Source organism: Balaenoptera musculus, chromosome 21 (genome assembly GCF_009873245.2).
Source record: "Balaenoptera musculus isolate JJ_BM4_2016_0621 chromosome 21, mBalMus1.pri.v3, whole genome shotgun sequence".
Classification (NCBI taxonomy): domain Eukaryota; kingdom Metazoa; phylum Chordata; class Mammalia; order Artiodactyla; family Balaenopteridae; genus Balaenoptera; species Balaenoptera musculus.
In genome coordinates, this window is record NC_045805.1 from 30,263,246 (window position 1) to 30,280,337 (window position 17,092).

General features: G+C 40.7%; 2 long non-coding RNA genes across 3 annotated transcripts in view; one reads left to right on the forward strand and one right to left on the reverse strand.

Annotated features, from left to right (window-relative positions):
- The window catches only part of LOC118887903, a 298,244-nt gene that overhangs the window by 39,061 nt on the left and 242,091 nt on the right, over positions 1–17,092 (forward strand). The window lies entirely within an intron of this gene.
- Positions 10,952–15,139, reverse strand: LOC118887901. Its single transcript, XR_005018198.1, has 2 exons — positions 12,906–15,139; positions 10,952–11,733 (listed from the first exon to the last, which is right to left on the reverse strand). It is a non-coding gene; the product is annotated as an uncharacterized LOC118887901 (long non-coding RNA).

Genomic DNA, 17,092 nt, shown 5'->3' on the forward strand with positions numbered 1-17,092 from the left:
GAAAGATAGTTTAAGCAAAGGACAATGTATATTATTTATATTATTTATAGTGGCTGGTATTAACAAATAATTGCCTTTATATATATATATCTACAAGTGTGGACGGCATTAGCATGCATTTTCAAAGAAGCTTACAACGGTCCATCAAAGGAGTTTTGATCCAGGAATTGCACTCCTAAGCATTTATCCTACTGAAATGAAAACTCAGGTCCACACAAAACACCTGTATACAAATGCTCACAACAGCTTTATCTGTAACAGCCCCAAACTGGAAACCACCCAAATGTCCTTCCAAAAGACAAAAGGTTAAACTGTGATACATCCATACCATGCCAGTACTCAGCAATAAAAGGGAACAAACTACTGATACATGCAACAGCATGAAGGGATCTCCAGGGCATTATGCCGAATTAAAAAAGCCAATCTCAAAAGGTCACATGCTGCATGATTCCATTTATATAATAGTCTCAAAATGACGAAATTATAAAGCTGGAGAACACGTTAGTGGTTACCAAGGGTTGGTGGGTAGAGGGAAGGTTATAAAGAGGTAGCAAGAAGCCTTGAGTTGATGGGTCAGTTGTGTATCCTGGTTGTGGTGGTGGTTACACAGATCTACACATGATGGAACTGCACACACACACACACACACACACACACAGGCCACATATACATACACACCCACACATAGTCACACACACACACACCACATATACATACACACCCACACAGTCACACACACACACCACATATACATACACACCCACACAGTCACACACACACACCATATATACATACACACCCACACACAGTCACACACACACCCAGTCACAACACACACCCCCACATATACATACACACCCACACATAGTCTCTCACACACACACACCACATATACATACACACCCACAGTCACACATACACACACCACATATATATACACACCCACAGCCTCACACACACACACCACATATACATACACACCCAGTCACACACACACTGTATACATACACACCCAGTCACACACACACACACCACATATACATACACACCCACATATAGTCACACACACACACCCCACATATACACACACACCCACAGTCACACACACACACCACATATACATACACACCCACAGTCACACCCACACACCACATATACATACACACCCACACAGTCACACCCACACACACCACATATACATACACACCCACACAGTCACACCCACACACACCACATATACTTACACACACCAACACATGGTCACAGACACACATCCCACATATACATACACACCCACACATAGTTACACACAGACACCCACACATGGTCACAGACACACACACACCCCCCACATATACATACACACCCACACATAGTCACACACACACACCACATATACATACACACCCACACAGTCACACACACACACACACCCCCCACATATACATATACACCCACACATAGCCACACACACAGACACCACATATACATACACACCCACACAGTCACACACACACACACCACATATACATACACACCCACACAGTTACACACACCAACACATGGTCACAGACACACATCCCACATATACATACACACCCACACATAGTCACACACACACACACCACATATACATATACACCCACAGTCACACACACACACCACATATACATACACACCCACACATAGTCACACACACACCCCACATATACACACACACACCTCACATATACATACACACCCACAAAGTCACACCCACACACCCCACATATACATACACACACACACCACATATACATACACACCCAGTCTCACACACACACCACATATACATACACACAGTCACACCCACACACACCACATATACATACCCACAGTCACACACACACAGCACATATACATACACACCCACACATAGCCACACACACACACACACACATAGTCACGCAACCACACACCACATATACATACACACCCACACAGTTACACACACCCACACATGGTCACAGACACACACACACAACTCACATATACATACACACCCACAGTCACACACACACACCACATATACATACACACCCACACATAGTCACACACACACCCCACATATACATACACACCCAGTCACACACACACACACACCCACACATAGTCACACACACCCCCCACATATACATACACACCCATAGTCACACACACCCCCCACATATACATACACACCCAGTCACACACACACACCACATATACATACACACCCACACAGTCACACACACACACACCACATATACACACACACCCACATATAGTCACACACACACCACATATACACACACACACCACATATACATACACACCCACAAACAGTCACACACACACACACACACACAGTGCATGTAAAACTGGAGAAATCTGAATAAGCTCTGTGGATAGTACCGGGGTCTATTTTCCGCTTTTGTTCTGGTACCAGTTGCCTCTGGGGGAAACTGGGTGAAGAATACACGGGAACTCTCTGTATTTTTACAACTTCCTGTGAATCTAACCATTTCAAAACAAAAAGTTTAAAACAAGTTTGAGGGAATCATGAAGGTGGTGACTTACTTACAATAAACCGTTTTTCTTCATCTAAGTGAAGGTATAAACAAGTAACGGGAGATATACCAGATGGCTGGAGAGGAAAAGATGACGAATGATATTTACTGAGCGTTTATCACGCACCAGGCACTACAGCTGATCTCATTCAACTCAACGCTCGGCCCAGTGAGGTGGCGGCTGCTAGACAGCCTCACTTTTCAGATGAGCGAACAGAAAGGCAAGAAATTCAATCAAGGTCACACAGACAGCAAGGAGCAACGACGTCGAAGTTAAGACCATCTCAAAGCAAAGAGGATGATTATTGTACTAAGAAGGGTTTAAAGAGTAGCTTAATATATAGGTAGAGTAGGTGAAATACTACAGACGTAAAATCTTAAATATGCCCACAGCATACCTGCTGAACAGTGTGTCTTCCAAGAACTTAAATCCACAATACACATCAGCCCTGGATAACTGAATGCACTTGACCACAGATGTATTTGAAACTGTGGTTATTTTTTATTTATCTTTTAAACTTTTTCTTAGAAATGAGAAGAAGAGTAACATTGATTTCTCCTCTTTAAAAGGTGCTCGCTGAATGGAAACAGGTAGATAAGAGGGAGCCAAAATTCGGAAATAATACAAATAAGGCACTCAAGATGGGGGGAAATAAAGCTGATTGACTGTCACAAAGCCTATTCATGAAAGAAAAGGGAAAGCTTGCAATCTCGTCAAATGCCAGGCAGGATAGTCTGAATGAGGTTAGAATAAAACCAGAATCCTCATACAATGAACAACAGGGGCTAGCAAGATGAATATTTATTTGCAATAAAATAGTTTTAAATACAATAATGCAGTTAAGGTTGGCTTCAGTATGGCTTAGAAAAAGCAAAAGGAAACTTTCTGCCCTTTATCACTCCATCCATAAATTCAATGCAAATAATAAGGGGGGGGGGTCGGGGGGGCTAGTGGGTGGCAGTTTTAAACAAGATTGGCCACAAGCTGACAGATAAAGCTGGGTGATAGGGACACGAAGATTAATTCTCAAAGCAGCTTTTAGGACCATTGGTGCCACCTGCACCACCAGCCCTGATCACATGAAAAAAAGCAAAAAGAAGGGAGGCAACTACAGTGATAAACACATCACTGTTTTCCCAGGTCAGGTGGAAATGCTCACTCCTCAGAAATCTGCTTAAATATCCTTAAGAAAGATTCAGGGACACCTAAAATGTAAAATGGGCAGTCCTTTTAACACGGCAACTTCTCCTGAATGATCAAAGAATATTTTCATAAATACAGTTTTTGAAGACTGTTCATCACAGGCTTGTTTACAATGGTGAGAAATCTGATACCTAAATTATCATTAAAGAGGGATTAAATATATTATGGTGTACTCTTACAGTGGAATACCAAGCAGCTATGTAAAAAAAGGAAGACAAGAACCCACAATAACAGGGTATGGCAAAGGGAGACAGGAACCAGCTGAAAGCTCTCCAGATAGCCAAAGCTGGAACAATTTGAGCAATACAGTAGTGTTGTGTCAGATTATAACACAAGTATAAATACCCACTGGTCTACACTGATATAAGTAAACGACTGGATAAATGAATACCTGGGGAGAACAGACAAAGCTCCTGGGCTGCAGAATTCCAAACACTGTAGGCAGGTCCCCTGCCCCGCCCCAAAGAGGTGGAGCATGGCCCCCGACTCCTGACGTGGGTGCTGCCTTCTTCCCAAGAGCACAGATGCGAAGGGGAGAAAGAGAGAGTAACTTTGCAGTACAGACACCTGACAAGCGCCGCCTCAGTCAGGATACCAAGGTCAACGTCACACAGACAGCAGGCACCCTTGAAACGATGGGATGAAAACGGCTCTTGGCCCCAGGGGTCTCTCTCCCCCAAACACACAACCCCAGTCGAACCGTGAGAAGAACACCAGCCAAACCCCAGTTGAGGGACACTCTACAACAGCTGACTAGTATGCCCCCAAACTGTCCAAGTCATAAAAAACAAGAAAAGTCTGTAAGAAACTGTCACAGGCACGGAGAGCCGAAGGAGACCTGAGGACTGAAGTATGGAATCCTGGACAGGATCCTGGAACACAAAAAGACAGGAGGTAAAACGTAAGGAAATCTGAGGAAGCATGGACTTCGGTTAATAACCATCTATCAATGCTGGCTCATTAGTTCTGACAAACACACCACACTAAGGTAAGATGTTAATGATCAGGGAAACAGGGAACTCTTTGCGCCAGCTCTGCGATTTTCCATAAACCCAAAACTGTTCTAAAATAAAAAGATTATTTTTAAAAAATGAAAAAGAAAAATTTTCATGAAGATGTAAACTTATAATGCTGTGGAATGATGGCCAATATATAATAAATGAAAGAAGAATTACTAAACAACATGCATGTTATGAATCTATTTTTGCTTTAAAAATATACATATATGGGGCTTCCCTGGTGGCGCAGTGGTTAAGAATCCGCCTGCCAATGCAGGGGACACGGGTTCGAGCCCTGGTCCGGGAAGATCCCACATGCCGCAGAGCAACTAAGCTCGTGCGCCACAGCTACTGAGCCTGCGCTCTAGAGCCCGTGAGCCACAACTACTGAGCCCAAGTGCCACAACTACTGAAGCCCATGCGCCTAGAGCCCGTGCTCCACAGCAAGAGAAGCCACCGCAATGAGAAGCCTGCGCACCGCAATGAAGAGTAGCCCCCGCTCGCCGCAACTAGAGAAAGCCCGCACACAGCAACGAAGACCCAACACAGCCAAAAATAAATAAATAAAATAAATAAATTTATAAAAAAAAATATACATATATGTATTTATACACCAAAAAGTCTGGAAGACCAACCATACACCAAACCACATATCTAGTGATTTTCACCACCTCCTTTATACTTTTCCATAGTATTTGGTTTTGTTTTTCCACTAAGCATTGGTTACTTTTAACACTGAGCCTCATTACTCCCACGGTCAAGAACACAGTTGTTTTATTTTTGGGAAAAAGTAGCTGTACAGCATAGAATTAATAGAGACCACCTTAGCTCAAAATAAGATGCATTTATAAAACAGCTAAACTTTACTTTTTCAAGGGAAATATTTTAAAGGCAGAACAGAAAAGTGATTGAAAGCATGGGATTACATCAGACCTGGAGCACAATCCTGGTTTCACCAGTTACTGTCTGTGTGACCTTGCGCAGCTCAATAACCTCCCTCAACATCCTCACTTTCACAGTGGGGAGATGTAACACTCACCACAAACCTATGCATCTGCAGAACTGCCCTAACATTTATCTGCCTATTTATTTATCAATATAAACACATATTGCACATAATACATAAATGTATATTACATAAATGTATTTCATAACCTCAAATTTTATTAGAAAATTACCTGACTAGTAGCAAAGAGTTCGATGTATGTCAAGAGCCTGGCCCTACTGAGGCTCCATAATGGTAATTGTTGTTGTTATCAATAATATACAAAAATCCAAGAAAAATCAGAACACTATCAGAAAAAAATTTCATTTCTCAAAGTATATAACATGGAGCACTGAAAGACAAAACCAACACCTCAGCTCGTTCTACGCCATCTGCTGTGATGTCCCAAAGCCCTCTGCTAACTAGACATTCATTAGGGTGATTAAACGTGTTAACATGCCCACAGGACTGCTGTGGAGAATCTTCCAGAGAATACAAGTGAAAGCCACTTGTCTAATCACAGCCAGCTTAAACTAAACTTTGGAATATTAATGCACCAAGTCTCCCTTGCTATGGAAATGAATATAACATCAATACAAATTAACACCAGCCATAAAATACAAACTAAACTGATTTAAATCCCTTGACTGTAAATAAGGAACTTTAAAGATGCTTTAGACAAGACATATATTTTGATCAAAATTCTGGGCTGGTAGTTCTATCCCAATATTGATATTTAAAAATTACCCCAAATACAACACTTATAATACACAAAATTATGACAGAATAGACAAGTCTAATCATGCTATGAATTAGTGGACTTTTATAACAAGACTCAACAACCCAGAACAGAAGAATCATTTGTTTCAAGTGAAAAGTTTACCCGGCCTGGTTTATCCTATGGTCTAGGACATAGACCCAGATTTTAAAGAAATTAATCAACCATAATATAAGCAAAATAATATTAAATCACTGTGCCAATTTTTTCTACTACACTAGAAAATGCAGACTGTTCAGTTTGGTTCTGCTAAAAGAAGTTAATTTAAACAGCTTTTAAAATAACAAAAACATAGATATAATCCAGGAACTAAATTTAGGTTCGTATATATAACCCAGTGTTGTGATTACAACTCTACAAAGACGGATTTTATAACACACTCCAAAGCGTCTGTATCCAATAAATCTTACTCCAATTTCCCTGAGAGCAGTTGTTACGGAGACCTAGCCCAGTGATGTCATTCTAGCTAAACACTTTAAAACCTGTGGCATATTTCTGTCAAATATACTTAACTGTAGCAAATTTTAAGTTTGAGAATGGATGTGATGTATGGGAAGAAATCACCGTCACTGAGAACTACAACTGGCAAGTAGACTAAGCGAAATAAGCTTCTTTTGGTTAAAAAAAAGGAGGGGATTGACTACAAGGTTTTTAGTAAGGTTAAGTTTTCCTGAAAACTATAAAAGCAAATTTGAAATGGGAATTCCAAGCACGTGGGGCAGCAACATTATCTACATAATAAGAGTATGCTCATCTGCAGTGTTCTCTACCGGGTGTTTCCTTCTCCAATTTTTAAACAATAACTGAATAATGGACCATACTGGCACCTCGTATATATTACCTCATTTAATCCGTGTAACATTACTAGACAATTATCACCATCTCAAAGTGAAGACACTGAGCCTGAGTGCTTTCAGTAAGTTGCCCAGTTCACACAGGTAATAAGGAGAGACCAGCAATTACTTCATAATCGCAATACACACACACGCACATCCCCCGTTACCTACACATTATATCTGACTTTTTGAGGTTTTTGACCTCTACTTTCTGACTCTCCCAATTAATCTCTGTATTGCAGTCGTTCACTTATCAACATTTCCTACTCAATGATGAGCTTCCGGAGAGAATGGCTCACACCTTATCTCTGTAATCCCAGAACACAGTCCTGTATTTAGCACATCTGCATGCATTTCTTGCTAGTACTTAACAGTGGTTCTGATGTTGATTCTGCTAGCTGCTCATGGGTGGTGAACATTACAGAACCAGCTTCAAGATACCTGCCAACCACTACCTCAAGGAGGGCAGACGCAGGCAGAAAGGAGATTCAATATGATCAGCCTGAATCTGTAGGGTTGTTCTTAACATAGCCTTTAGACACTACATTATGTGGCATATAGAGTTTTTCTTCTTCACGTTGAATAAAGCTGCATCTGCACTCACATTAGTCCACCTCCAGTAGTTCACTGCACAAAACGAAATTACAGGACAGCATGACACTCATAGTGCATGCAAGAATGAAGGAAAAATATACGACAGTGTAAACCATCAACAGCAGAACGTTAAGATTTTGCCAAAAAGCTACCTTTTCATTACAACACGACTCCAGAGTCCAGAGGGGCAAGACCACACAATTTATATGCTTTCCTACACAAGAAACTAACAGGGTTGGTTATTCATGACATTTGGAGACTGGTACAGTGTAATTACAAAATGACACAGGTTAATACTTAAGGAGACAACAAGTCTCTCAAAATAAAATGAATATTTAAAAGATTAAGTATCTGTTTTGTTATTAAAGTCCTGGAACTTCAAGGAACATATAAAAATACAGATGACTTGGTACTCAGATTAGTTAACAGAATTACTGATACTTTTTATTCTTTTAGGGGACCTTTTACCTACTAAATCTTAGAGTCTGCGGTTTGTGGTTTCTGTTCCCCTTCCAGTTATAGAAATTGACTGCGAGTCCTTTTGTGGTATTTATCTTTCTCTTCTCATCCTCCACCCACCCCTACCCCCAAACCTGCTTTGGATGTCTGTCTTCTTTAATTTTTCAAGACAAGGCAGTGAAGTGAAATGGCATGAACTCTTGAATAAAGAGTTAAAAATGTTAAAATCATATGTTAAAATCATATGACTCTCCTCTCTTTAAAGTAATATTAGTCTTCTAGAATACCAATCTAATTCTTAGAAGCAGAAAACACAGGAAGCTCAATGTTCCAAGAAAAGTTAATAATAATTGATTCATCCTGGCTACCCAGGAAATACACAGCAAGGACCTGTGTTCTACGCAAATAGAGACAACAAATCCGTCTAGAAATACCTGCCACCCAGGGACAAGGAAAACAGAAAAAGAGCTCACGGAGCAAATGCACAAAAGGTACAGGAAGAAAACAGCATAAATGTAGGGCTGAGCAGGAATCAGAGCTCCATGAAAGCCGTGACAGATCAGTGAGCTCTACAGACAGAAGCAGACGGAGGTGGTGGAGGAGAGGTCATCACCGACGGGAGGTGACAGAAGTGAGCAGAGGCGAGGAGGAACCAGGCAGGGGCGAGAGGACAGGAACTGAATTACAAGAGGGGACAAGAAAGAACGGCGGGGCCGGCGAGGATGGAGGCGTGCCCAAGGAACAGACAGCATTTTCAATGGGAGACTGAGTCATAGAAAAAGGAAGGAAGGAGGCAAAATGCAAAGACACCAAACAAGAAATTCTGGACAAATGAGGAAAAATGTAAAAGTGAGACCAGGTGATAAATAGGTAGGGTAGAAAGACAAAAACAAGGATAAAGTAAAAGAAACCTCTGGGAAAGGAAATATTAAAAAAAAGACAAATGGTTTCTGGAATTTCACTATATTAAATTAAATTTTTAAACCTGTTCTTTTGTTTCTGTTTCTCTCTGCTGGGTAAAACTTGATTGAGAATAATGGTTTCCACAATCTCCAGAGGAGAAAAGTACTGATGAGGTCAACTGACTCAGTAGCAAAAGAAGAGCTGAAAACAATAAAATTTACTTATGTCAGTTAACCATCTTAGCTCTAATCCACAAACTAATTTTCTTTCTTTTTTTTTTCTGTCAACTTGTTTCATCCATACCTATTTCCTCCCTCCTGTATTATTCTTATTTTTTAACATCTTTATTGGAGTATAATTGCTTTACAATGGTGTGTTAGTTTCTGCTTTATAACAAAGTGAATCAGCTATACATATACATATATCCCCATATCCCCTCTCTTGCGTCTCCCTCCCACCCTTCCTATCCCACCCCTCTAGGTGGTCACAAAGCACCAACTGATCTCCCTGTGCTATGCGGCTGCTTCCCACTAGTTATCTATTCTACATTTGGTAGTGTATATATGTCCATGCCACTCTCTCACTTTGTCCCAGCTTACCCTTCCCCCTCCCCGTGTCCTCAAGTCCATTCTCTACGTCTGCATCTTTATTCCTGTCCTGTTCCTAGGTTCTTCATAACCTTTTTTTTAGATTCCATATATATGTGTTAGCATATGGTACTTGTTTTTCTCTTTCTGACTTACTTCACTCTGTATGACAGACTTTACGTCCATCCACCTCACTACAAATAACTCAATTTCATTTCTTTTATGGCTGAGTAATATTCCATTGTGTATATGTGCCACATCTTCTTTATCCATTCATCTGTTGATGGACATTTAGGTTGCTTCCATGTCCTGGCTATTGTAAATAGAGCTGCAATGAACATTGTGGTACATGACTCTTTTTGAATTGTGGTTTTCTCAGGGTATATGCCCAGTAGTGAGATTGCTGGGTCACATGGTAGTTCTATTTTTAGTTTTTTAAGGAACCTCTATACTGTTCTCCATAGTGGGTGTATCAATTTACATTCCCACCAACAGTGCAAGAGGGTTCCCTTTTCTCCACACCCTCTCCAGCATTTATTGTTCCACAAACTAATTTTCACACTGACACATACACATCAATGACCTTAGTGACAAACTGCTTTATTTATTAATCACAAAAGCTTTCTCTCTCTCTCACTTTTTCTCTCTCTGTGCTTATCAGTATTTGGAGAAATCCCTGCTTCTTACTACTGCCCTAAAAAAGAAAGGGCAGAGTAAGAAGGTGACATTTACATCAATACTGCTAAAAAAAAAAAAAAAGTCTGATGGAAGCTTAACACAGGGTTAAAACAATAACAGTGAAAAGATGCAAATTTCCTATAAATTTCTACGACCCACCTTATTCTGACTCCTACATAACTGAAAACAGAACACAGAGATCATCCTTCATTTCCATCTAGAAACAACAGAGAAAACAAAACACTTAACAAGAACATAAAAACAATAAGGAAGAGCCATTCTGAAAAAGAAGGGAAATTATTCTACTCTTAATCCTAGGAAATAACCAAGGGTAGAAAAGCTACCGTACCAAAGGTCTATTTATGAAGCTGTAATTCATATAACTCTTTATTTTTAAGCTGAAAAAATATAGTCATCAGATTTTCGGTCCAAAACTCTGTGCAAGAAAAAAAGCAGGCACACACAGAGGCTGAGAGGAAGATAAAGGAAGATGAACCTAAAGCCGCAAAGCTTTGAACAATCACTGAGAAGAAGCAGTTTCTCAACATTCCGCGCCTTGAGGAATTCTTCAGTGAAAGTCAATTTCTGAAGGCCAACATCCTATTATAAGCTCCCATTTCTCCTATTGTATCTACTATTTCTCTATCCACACAGATTGAAACTCTGATCGTAAGCAGATTACCAGCTTTAGCAGCAGGGGAAAAATAACTCAAATATTATACACAAAAGCAATGGGTTAACAAAGACAATGTAAGAAACATGTAAAGAAATATGCTAGAGTCTTGTTGCTCGTATTTGCAGAACTATCTTCTTTCAGCTGCTCAAAAATCCTAAATGGCATTGGGCCGATTCTTGAAATTTGCCTTTTCTTCAGTTTTGTGTCTTTTTTTAAACCATTCTTCCATGAATATCACAACAGGTCACTCGGCCATACAGTCCATTCACAGGCATCTGACGTGATTATTTACTTCTGGAAACAGCTGCTGAATTCCAAGGCACTGGGACACTTCTTGAAGGAACAAACCTGGTTCTCTGGTTTCTACTGAGGACATGGTGAAACTAGGATTCTCTGAACTCAGCGATGACACAGAAGCCAAGCTGTGCTGTTTCCAAGGTAAGATGCCTTGAAAAAAAAAAAAAAGCTAAAAATCAATCAGATTTTAAAAACAAAAAGACTAATAAAGTAGAGAAAATTCTCACACAGTGTTACATTTTCGCTAAGACTGAAAAATAAGTAACTCAGATAAAAAATTTCAATCCTTCACTTCAACTTTAAATCTATTTTCAAAAAAATTTTATAGGGCATCACAGGTTATACAATAAAAAATACTGCAAATAATTGACTGTTCCTGAAATTAACAAAAAATATCTATTAAAATTGTAAAGAAATTCTGGTGACTGACGTTTTGATGTTTACCATGGCCAGGATAGAAGATGGGCTTTGAGAAAACACTATTTCTCTGCGTTCATATCTTATTTGGAAATGGTATGAACAAGCATGATTTATACTGAGCTATAAAGTATGCTACAGAACTGATGACCTGGAAATTTTCTTCTAGCCATAAAATTCTGAAATTGCATACTATCTGGTGATAAAATCTTGACACCACTGAACCAGCTGTAGGCAAGCCATTTGACTTTGCCCTGATTTTCTCATCTATAAAATACAGGGCTGGTTCTTCTTACATGGGGAGATGGGTACTAGGATCACCTGAGGATGGCTTAAAATACAGATGCCTGCCCAGCTCCAGCTCTAAAGAGCTCTAACCTCTGGGATTAGGCTAAGGCATCTGTTCCTGTTACTGTATAACGAACCCTGGGCCATTCTGTCTACACTCATACTTAAAGAACCACCACACTAGGTCATGTTCAGGATGCAGCTCTACAGCCCTAAGAGTCATAAAACAGGGCAGTAGGGATGCCATTACTCCAGCTTGATAGGTTTAAGACAAATGAATCACTGTGTCACTTTCTCCTTCCCTAAAAATCCCCCGTTCAGAGAAGATGCCAAAACTAAGATTAAGGCTAACGTGCCAATTGGTTAAACATTTCAATGGAGATTATTTTTACCCCAAATTGTCCCAACTATATCCTCGGATATTTAAATAGAACACAACTGCAGGACGATATTCACAGTCATAAGCTGCTGCTCTGACAGGCCATCCCAAAATATGAGCTGATGTTAAAATGATAGCAGCAACATGCCATTTCTTACTCAAATTATAAAGCTGCCCCCAAGACAAAGGTCACACCCCCCTCCCCAGCAGAAGCGACATGTCACTCAGAACACCGTACCTGCAGAGCTGCTAACCGGGGCTGTGGCCCAGGCTTCACCCCAGGGCACCTCCTCCTCTGATTCCTGGACAGCGGGTATGGTGACGTGTGTGCTCCCCTATCGGCCGAGTCATGTGGATTCAATGGGCTCTGTTGGTGCCCAACACCCCCAAAATAATATTGTCAGCTCCCGACTAAAGGGACACAAAACTGGGCTTTCAGAGTATACTACATTCCTTCATCTTGCTGGATTTTGTTTGCAGGCCCTCATCGAAGTCCACATGGCTTCAAAGTGACCTCACTCCAGGTTTGTCACCAAACCAACAGTGCCGTTAAGTTTTTTTCCACCAAAGAAATATTACTTGGTTGGAAGAGGCCTCTGGGCCCCAAGAGTGTGCTCTACTGTCCAAGACAAGCTGAAAAAGTGGGTCAAGATTTCACAAAAGGACAAGGCAAAAGGACAGATGGGCACCAGAAGCCTTCAGTATTGCTCCCATCCTGGTAAATTGCATTCACTAGGGGTTTAAAAGTGTTGAAAAAAGAAGAGCTCTTTCACATGAGTTATTTGACACTGAATTAGTATCTTAAGCAGTCACTGCCCTTTGTCCTGGTGAATCACTGCCCTAGAATTCAACAACTACCAAGGGTCCTAGTCCCCCTCAGCTTTGAGGTTCAAAATTTGGTTTTTCTCCTCTTGCCTTCAGTCATTTCAAAATACAGTCCCCTCAACCATTTCATTATCAACCTCTTCTGCCTGGAAAATCCAGCATTGTTTCTGCAGCTCAGAGTCACTGCCATCATGTATGCTACCTTGAAATTTTTAAAGAGCTTCCTTTACAGCTGAGAAACTAGGGTCAACTTTTAGCTCTCTTTTCTGTCTTTGATAAAGTAAAACTCCCCAGAGAACCCACACTGACTCAAGAGCCAGGCTGCCTGGGTTCATATCCCACCTCCCTGCTTACTACTCACATTGTGGTCTCGGGCAGGTGACTTAATTACCTCCCTGTGCCTCAGTTTCCTCATGTGAAAAATGGGATTATAACTGTACCTACGTCAAAGTACTGTTGTGAGAGTCGAATACATTTACATGTAAAAGCACATTTTAAGCACTACATCAATGTTAGCTATCATTATTTGCTTTATGTAACTCCAAATTCTCGTATTGTTCCACGTGTGTACACAACGTTTGCCCAACTGAAATACTACCTACGCGAGGACTGGGACCACATTTTGAATATTTCTGATGTTCCCCCCATGGCACCTAATATTCACTCAATAGGTAAAAATAAACATACTCGGTACAAATTATTACACTGGATGAACAAGGAAGTTCTCAAACACAGACCTGTGTAAACATGTATTCCCTGCCCTCGAGTAGCCTGTATTTTGGGTGGAGAAACAAAACACAGGAAACGCTCATGCAACAATATAAAGCCATAAAAGATTAAATGCCAAAGTATGTGGTTTAGACAGCTACCATTCAAAGGGCTCACCGTGAGCTAGGACTCTGGAGAGGGCAAGCCTGCAGTGGCCCTGCCCCTAGAGGGGACTTGGATTTCCACGACAGGTGGGAACAGAGAGAGGATTCCAGAGTATCTGCTCATTCCACAAATATTTACCGCACACCTTCCGTAGGCCGGCCTCTGTCCTTGGCTCTTGGAATACGGCCATGAGGGACCCAGAAACGGCCCCTGCGCCCCGGGACCTAAAAGGGCACTCACTCCACGTGAGAGCCAAGTTCTGAAGTAAGGAAGAAGGGCCTGTCCTCCAACCCGATGAAACACAACATCCCTTAAATGTCTCGTGAACAGGAGCCAATGCTGGCATTACAGTCACTCCGGCTTCCAACAATGGCAAACATACAGAAATTAATAACTTTTCATGTACTGTATTCTAAATATCTTCCATTGTTTATGAAGCACATTAAAGAGATACTCTCCATATTTCTGGATACAAATAACATATAAGAGATTTACAGACACACACAGTCAGTATTACTGGAACAGTTTTCGTAGTAGAGGCTGTGGAGGCCCAGCTGCTCAATTTTGCCCAAATGAAAGCCTATTCATTAAAGCCCTGTGCTTTGTCTCCTCCCGCCCTTTTCCCTTCTTCTTCTACTAGTGGCTGCCCACAGATATCAAATATCTACTAGAAAAGTGCCTGAAGATTCATGTGTTGGCAGGAATCAGTTAGTCACGATGGGTGGAAGTATTAACACATGCATCTTTTTCTTCCTACATCTGTCCACTCATCTCCTCCCAGAAGAAAACGCCTTCAGGTAAAGGAACCCTCTTATAAATACCGACTGGCAAAGCATTCTCACTCCTTCTCCCATGACGGACCACTATCTGAAGATGCGTTAAGTCCAATACGCTCTAATCACAAATATGACACATTTCCAAGCGCTTCGCTCATCCTCTGCAGGCCTCTCACCCGATCCTACTCTCCCAAGATGCAAACTGCTGGATCCCACCATCATTCTCATCATTGTTACATCTACACAAATTATTACATTGTAGCTTTGGAAACACAGAATAAACTTCTTGATTAAGGAAGTCAAAACTACTCAATTAAATCCAGTCAAAAACTTAACTTCTTCATGCACAAAGTACTAGACTCAAATATGTTTAAGACATGTAAAGGCAAACTGAAAAGTAAGGTAGAACCCTACAATGTAGATTACTTAACATTCTCAACATTTACATACCCATGAAAGTTAGACTCATCAACAAAGTAATAGCCAACCCAGTTTTTTATTTCCTTGGCTTGGTACTGGAAAATCACGTTCCTGTTTGACTGTCATTCGTTAACCCTTAATTAGGAATGTTGCTTAGAAACTATATATGGAAATAGGGCACCTTTCAGAAGGGACCATTAAGGCTTTCCCAACATTTACTTTTTTCCAACATCCAAGCATAGCCTGTTCATTGGGTGACAATGACATGTAATGGGAACTCTGATAAAGAAGAGACACAGGGCTTTGGAAACTACTGAATACCCCAATAAAGGGACTAATTGCAGTTCTGTGCAAATGTAAAGTCTTCTTCCAACTTGAAAAACACATTAAATTACTCTATGAGTCATTTTATATTACTCTATGAGTCATTTTATATTTATATTACTCTATGAGTCATTTATATTTATATCAAATATATTTTATATTTTATATTGCCCACACCCTTATTTTACAAAAAAACAGAAACAGAAGCAATTAATGTACATATTCCACATTTGGACACGTTCAAATCAAACTCGTGTACTCGAGTATTTCTAAGCAACCTATGTTTATGCAAAAGGTTATCCGGAAGATTAAATGAGATAAAGCATGTAGACCATTTGGCAAAGGCCTGGCAAGCAATCAGTACTCAACATTGCACATCATTATCGTTCCTAATTTTCCAACTCTGTAATCATACTAAACAGTTATAAAGTTATGCACATGATTATGTATATATAATATATATAAACTAATATGTGTTACTACTAGAAATAAAGCTTTTATGTTATGTACCAAGCAATGCTCTTCATCCAGAGGTGAGTTTAATTTTAACAGAATGATCCACAAAGAAGCAGAGAAAGCTGGCTAAGGGGTAGGATGTTAAATGTTACCTCGAATCTCTGCTTATCAATTAAGGATACAACCTCTACATGGTCTAGTATGAATTATAATCAGCAGTCAGCTGATCCTAGAGAACTCGCTCAAAATGAACAGTTAAGACCTCAAGCACGTGGACAAGTGGCCACTTATTTGCAAGGCTGTGCCAACCACTGAAATCTGATTACTTCAGTACTCATGCTGAAATCCTACATAAATTCATTACCTGTCTCATGCTAGAATTTGCAAGTCCTTACACACAAAAATTTTAAATATCCAAAAGTCACTTAAACTGACAAGACTACAGCATCCTGGGCACATCCAGTTTTTAGAACACTTCAATAGCCTCCGCCACGCATCATTTATTATGACAGGGAAAATGCAAAGCCAGTGAGAGCACGTGCTTTCCTAAGCAAATATTAAAAATAACCCTATGCCCTCATTACGAAAAAGGAAAATCTTCGCGTTTCCAGCTTAATCTCGACCCGGGGCCAATGCACACTCCCACCTCTCACGCCGTGACAGCGCCCGGGCGCGCCGAGGTGGGGCTGGAAGCTGCTCGCGCTCTCGGGAGGACCCGTCCCCTCTCCCCGCGCGCTCGGACGCGGCGCGG